This window comes from Colobus angolensis, unplaced genomic scaffold (assembly GCF_000951035.1).
Source record: "Colobus angolensis palliatus isolate OR3802 unplaced genomic scaffold, Cang.pa_1.0 Scaffold243, whole genome shotgun sequence".
NCBI lineage: Eukaryota > Metazoa > Chordata > Mammalia > Primates > Cercopithecidae > Colobus > Colobus angolensis.
The window spans coordinates 3,597,943-3,603,405 of NW_012115633.1; the positions used below are offsets into that span (position 1 = coordinate 3,597,943).

At 42.9% G+C, this 5,463-nt stretch overlaps 1 protein-coding gene and 1 pseudogene across 1 annotated transcript in view; one reads left to right on the forward strand and one right to left on the reverse strand.

The window, feature by feature from the left end:
- LOC105514377 overlaps positions 1-1,369 on the forward strand; it is a 6,733-nt pseudogene extending 5,364 nt beyond the window's left edge.
- Positions 1-5,463, reverse strand: part of SPIDR (scaffolding protein involved in DNA repair) — a 378,203-nt gene that overhangs the window by 230,105 nt on the left and 142,635 nt on the right. The window lies entirely within an intron of this gene.

Genomic DNA, 5,463 nt, shown 5'->3' on the forward strand with positions numbered 1-5,463 from the left:
CACTCACTAGTGAGATGACCCCAGTACCTCAGTTCAAAATGCAGAGATCACCGGTCTTCTGTGTCCTTCGCGCTGGGAGCTGGAGACTGCAGCTGTTCCTATTCGGCCATCTTGCTCCGACCCGGATGATCTCTTTAAAGGTGCCAAAGAGCATAGAGCTGTAGCTGTGGAGGGAGTTTCCGAGAGACCAGTACACCAAGACCATTTGCAGGAGGTGGCTATGGCCTTGGGGCAGCACCAGCGGAAGAGTCTGCTTATGTTGCAGGATAAAAGAGACAGCATTCCCACCAAGATGTTCATGTAGTACTGAAACTCTACAAGAGTGGATTCAGCCTGGATAATGGAGAACTCAGAAGCTACCAAGACCCATCCAATGCCCAGTTTCTGGAGTCTATCCACAGAGGAGATGTGCCAGCAGAGCTGTGGAGGCTAGCTCACAGTGGACAGGCGAACTTGGATATGGAGGACCATCAGGATGAGGACTTTATGAAGTCCAAAGGAGCCTTCACTGGTGAGGGTCAGAAACCAAGCAGCACTGCCCCCCAGGTGTTGAGTACCATCTCTCCAGTCCAACCGGCAGAAAATGAAGACAAAGCCAACTCTTCCATCTTAATCGTCAAATCAGAGACTACCACAAACATCCAAATTCAGCTTGCAGATGGTGAGAGGCTGGTGCAGAAATTTAACTACAGCCACAGATCAGCAACATCCAACTCTTTATTGTGGATGGCTGGCCAGCCATGGCTGCCACCAGCTTTATCTTCATGACTACTTTCCCAAACAAAGAGCTGGTTGACAAGAGCTGGACCCTGAAGGAAGGCAACCTGCTCAATGCTGCCATCATGCAGTGGTGAACCTAACTGCCCAGCCAGCTGCCTGGCCTCTCTCCTCTGTTTCCCACGACCAGTGGCCATGCTCCATGGGGATCGTCCCTCCTGCCCCCTTATGCACACCAGTAGTCCAGTGTGACGTCTTCTCCATAGCTTGGGTTCTTAAGTCTTGGTTGAACATTTGTTTTCTCCTTAGTTGCATTTCCTGGGTTTTTGTGACAATCAATGGACTTTAAAGAAAATAAAAATAAAAACAACCAAAAACGCAGTGGATGTATTTTCACTAAAAAGAAATATATAGACATAGAAACTGAAGACTATAATTACTGCAAAAATTTCCAAACATACACATAATTCTTATACAATTTTTCATTTGTAACTTCCTAGACTCTATCAACAATTCAACAAGTATATCTGTTAACTATATGTGCAACTACATTATACACAACATTTTGGTTTTTTTTGCAAATACTATACTGAATATTTCCCCATTCTATTTAATATATTATGATCTTTCACACTTTATGAAACTCTAAAACTAAAATGATTTTTGGGAGGGAGAGAAGAGTTCTATTGCAAAAAAATGCTTTATGCACATAACTTTTTTATGCTAAACAATTTCCTTGGAATAAACTTGCAGGCATGGACATCTAGATTAAGTATGCAATTTCTTTCATCATTTGCTACATATTGCTATGCTTATTTCCAAAAGAACTGTACTCAGTAAGACAATTACACATTTCCGCATACCCACTGTAACTCTGTCAGCATTTGTGTGTGCACACATAATTACACATAGAGTTGACATAGACATTTTGCCAAGATACTTTAAATTTCTTTGATTAATAATGAGACTGAAGATTCCTTTATCAGTTGGGTTTTGGGCAACTTCTGAGGTGAGAATTTTTAGAAAAAACCCCCACATTGCAAGTAATGATTATAGCTGAAATCGAAATGCAGATTTTACCTTCATCCAAACAAAAGAAATTGCTGTATTTGAGGTTCTTAATAATATATGCTGTTTTTAGAAGCATCAACATTTGACATGACACAAATTGTAGTTTCTGGATAGGCAGTGTGTGTGGTGTATAGATGTGTGTTAAGTGTGTGTCATGTGTGTGTGTGGTATGTGCATAAGTGGTGTGTGGTGTGTGTGTCACGTATGTGTGAGTGCACCATATTATATGCATGCACACATCCACATGCCACTATAGTATTTGTGTTGTAAAAAAAGAGAACAAGAAGTCAAGAGATGTATGTTGTAGACCTAGTTCTGCCCCAGAAAAGTTAATTACCTTTTCTGAATTTCTTTCCTCATCTGTAAGAATCTAGTTTTATGAATACCATACAGTTATCTAAAGAGGAAGTAAGAAAATAAACGTGAAAGTAGGCTGAAAAGTTATTTGACTTGCTTTTTTGTCTGTTAGATGTTGTAATGTGTTACCTGAGAAAGATATCCAAGGTATAAAACTGGGAGTTCATCATAGTTGCCAAAATGCCAGTCTATAAGTGGTACTCTCCTGGGCCCTAAAACCAAGTACCTTAAAACTTCTACCTCCTGCATAGTATAACAGCCCCCTGGAATAACCAGAATAACTAGATGCCAGGAATGTCTTGATAAAATACAGATGTAGAAATATAGACTTAGGGGGATCTACCATGTCTCCTGCTTACCCACCTTGTAACTACACTCGCAGGAGGCCACAGACAGGAATTTCGGCCTGCATTGCAGATGGTGCCTCAAGGGCTTCTGGATTTCTACAAGAACAGGAATGGCTGAGGCAGCAGAGCTAAGTGTCCAGAGCCAAGAGGGTCTGGCTAACATAACAAGCCGAAGGGCCAAAGTGTGTGTAAGCTAGCCAGGTATTTGGGAGTGTACAATTAATGAGAGGGTTCGTAGGGCCACAATAGTGAGAAAGCCTCAGACACTCTGATCTGATCTGTAGGCAGGTGACAGAGGCCTGGAGGGACATCCTCAACAGTCGCTGGTTTGATCGACATCCTCAATAGCCGCTCTTCTCGCGTCTGACAGCCTCTCACTGCAGGAGTAGTTGGTCCTTTAAGGAAGAACACTTCCATAATATGGTAATCATGTAACAAGTCTTTCTTCTACCCATTCCCAAAGGATATGCAGCTGCTTTTGAAGAGAAAAAGAAATAACTGGACTTCTCAGCACTTATTGGACACTGTCCCCGAGGACTCAACACCTCTGTGTCCTGATGGTGGGGTGGAAGCTGCGTGGGAGTCAGACACAAATGGAGGCTGTGGTATTATTACCTGACCAGAATCTGGGTTTACAGATGGGATCTACACTCACACACAGGGAGAATTTCCACAGTTGTGTCTTGACCTATGCAGTGAGCATTGTTAGAATTCAACGGGCTCAAGAAAAGCTTCTGAACTTCTCTTCCCTGCCACAATAGCAACCGAAAGCAATATGGCATCTTTCAGAGGAATCGCAAAAATTAATGCCACTGTCAGAGACTTGAAAGGTTCAGGGTGGTGATTCCTACCACATCTCTTTTTTTGTGTGCAGGCCTGTGCAGAAGACACACAGGTCTTTTGAGAATGACAGTTGATTATAACAAACTCTATCAAGGAGAAACTCCAGTTGATCAAACCCGGTAGATCAAATCAATGCATTCCCTTATCTGGTGTGCAGCTACTGATATGACAAAAGTGGTGTGTGTTTGCGTGTGCGTGTTTTCCTATCCCAATAGCAGGAAAACAGAAAACTACTTGCTTTCACCATCTTGCCTTAGCACTATGTCAATTCTGGTTCTGTGCCATAACTCAGTCTATAGGAACCTCAATCATTTTACCAGCCCACAAGACATGATAGCATTACGCTGATAGGATTTGTTAGTGAGAAGTAACAATACCTGAGGATAGCCTGGTAAGGCAAGTATTTGCAGGAGGGCAGAGAACACATACTCCAAAAATCCAGCTGGCTCCCAGGGTAGCCTTTTGAGTACTACCTTGATTCATTTACTGAGTAACCCATAAAGCTTCCAGTATTGAGTGGGACAAGAAAAAGTCCTCCATATGGGTTAGGATGGAAGAAGGCAAGGAACTTTGCCCTTGCCCCTGTGGCCAATGAACTGGAATACTCGAAGTCAAAACAGAATAGTGGAAAGTCCCAAGGTTTTGGGGTCACGCAACACTCTGTATTGCAAGTAACTATTTTCCTTTTGATACACACAGATTGACTTAATACTGGCTCCTAGTGGAGAATGAACAGGGGACATTTCACATTAGTTCACTGTGCAACCATGGCTATGGAACCCACATGAACTAGGTGTTGAGGCTACAGAGAAGGATATGTCAAGGATACTGTGTCCTCAGGTAAAAGTCATATATATAGCATATTTAGGTGTGAATAGCATCTGAACCTAAGTTCCGTCAACAGGAAGCTTATATTACTGATGTGCCTACTCTTGTATCCTGCCATCCTTCCCTCAGCCCCCACCAGGGCTCATGGGAAAGTCTGCATGACCAGCTGTCCGAGGAGCTGGTATCCAGATGGAGCAACACAATATGAGCAGCTGAAGTTGGCTGTTACAGCTTTGCAGCTTCCTTCACAGAAGGCCCTGACAGAGGAGCAGAGCTTCCCATGGCATGTCTTGGGTCCAGTCTGCCCAGAAGAGATGGCATGATCACACTGATTCATAGGCAGCAGCAACTACTAAGCTAAACCATTGGGAACATGCTTTAGGGGCACATACCATGGACCATCTGACCCAAGCTAAAGACAGCTTGCAGTGCAAGTCTCTACTCACAAAGAATCAGAACTTACATTGATCAGCACAGATGAAGGAGCAAGAAGACTGAGGAGCTGGCTGCAGGTGGCTGGGAAGAGGCATATGGGTGGATTTCCTGAACCAGGAGTAAGACAGAATACGGTGTCCATCTGAATGCTTACTGGAGAGGAGGCTCTCAGAAACCAGGTGGACAGGAAAAATCACGCTATGAATGCTTGTCTCACTCTCTCCACAGTAGCCCAGAGATTGTTCAGTGGGCTCATCAGCAAAGTGACCACAGTGGTAAAAGTACAACATGGGCAGCCTCCCTGCACAGAGCTCAGCTATTTCCCAACACAGTGGAGTGTCAACTTGCCAGGAACAACAATCGGTCTGAAGGACCGCCTGATACATAATATCTGGTTAATTACACTCAATCACGACAGGATACCATTTTATCCTCACTAGAATATATACCTACTCGGGTTTGGTTTTGTCTTCACTGTCTGCCAGTAACACTGCATATGTCCTTCAACCCACTAGGTGATACATTTGGATGTTTTAGGGCATGCAGACCATGAAATGGGTAGTAACCACTTGTATAAATGAGAAGTCTAATAATTATGCATACTTCTTCCTTTCTCGGTGTGGCAAGTATATGTTTATGCATGTTAACTCATTTTCTTCCTCCATTTCCCCAGTTTTAGATAGGGTGTATTGGTGATATTAGCCTTGCAATTCATTCCATAGGTTATAGGATCCCAGAATTCTAAGACAGAACACTGCCTAAATTAGACAAGAAAGAAAAGAAAGAAAGAAAGAAAAGAAAAGAGAGAAAGAAAGAAAGAAAGAAAGAAAGAAAGAAAGAAAGAAAGAAAGAAAGAAAGAAAGAA